This window comes from Octopus bimaculoides, chromosome 29 (assembly GCF_001194135.2).
Source record: "Octopus bimaculoides isolate UCB-OBI-ISO-001 chromosome 29, ASM119413v2, whole genome shotgun sequence".
Taxonomy (NCBI): Eukaryota; Metazoa; Mollusca; class Cephalopoda; order Octopoda; family Octopodidae; genus Octopus; species Octopus bimaculoides.
Window position 1 is genome coordinate 1219892 of NC_069009.1, and position 1143 is coordinate 1221034.

The window sequence follows — 1143 nt, forward strand, 5'->3', positions numbered from 1 at the left end:
TGGATCCTAGTGCATCTCTCTGTTTGACCAGCTTTTGTCAAACTGTCTAATTAATGTTAGAAAAAGAATGCTCGTCTTTTTTTACTTGTGAATCAGTGGTCACGTCTACAAATGATGGTGTCCCTGAGTCTTGTGAAAGTGATTCAGAAAACAATTATAATATATTTTGTCTATTCTAAATGATCTGGACATTCTTTTTACTTTAAATAAAATATTCTTTACATTCTTCTGTTGTTTTCTTGTCATTTATTTACAAGTATTATAAATCTTAGAGGTAAAATATTTTTCTGCCTCTATCGGAAATTATTGCTTTTTACTTTATGAGTTTTCACTTTAGGAGCAGTCTCCAGGATTAGATTAACTTGTATATCAAGGCATTATTGTCTCTGACATTATTTTGGCACAAGGCCAGCAATTTCAGGGGAAGGAATAAGTTGAATAACCACGTGGGTCGGCATGTGTGCTTTTTACAAGAACTAGGACACGTGCATTTTACAGGGAGTGGCATGATATATATATATATATATATATATATATATGTGTGTGTGTGTGTGAAGCTATGCGCCTTCACATATATATGTGAAGGCACATGGCTCAGCGGTTAGAGCATTGGGCTCAAAATTGCGAGGTAGTGAGTTCAGTTCCCATGCCAGGCTGTGTATTGTGTTCTTGAGCAAGATATTTCATGTTGCTCCAGTTTACTCAGCTGTGGAAAAATGAACTGTGATGTCACTAGTGCAAAGCTGTATTGGCCCCTTTGCCTTTCCCTTGTACAACATCGGTGGTGTGGCGAGTGGAAGCTGGTATGCATGGGTGACTGCTGGTTTTCTATAAACAACATTGCCCAGACTTGTACCCTGGAGGGGATCTTTCTAGGTGCAATCCCATGGTCATTCAGGACTAATGGTGGAGTTTTCTCCTTTACTTTATATATATATATATATAATAATATTAGGGACAAAATCCAAAATTACAGGTTAAAACTCAATTAAAATCAAATGATTTTTACTGTTTTATATTATACTCATTTATTGTGCTTTTAATTATTAATTTTTCTCTATGTGATAGTGGATTTTCATCGATGAGTTCTTGAAACTTGGTTCTTTCCCCAAAAACTATGTATATATATATATATATATATAT

At 34.8% G+C, this 1143-nt stretch overlaps 1 protein-coding gene across 2 annotated transcripts in view; it reads left to right on the top strand.

The window, feature by feature from the left end:
- The window catches only part of LOC106879006 (zinc finger protein OZF), a 22850-nt gene that overhangs the window by 3495 nt on the left and 18212 nt on the right, over positions 1-1143 (top strand). The window lies entirely within an intron of this gene.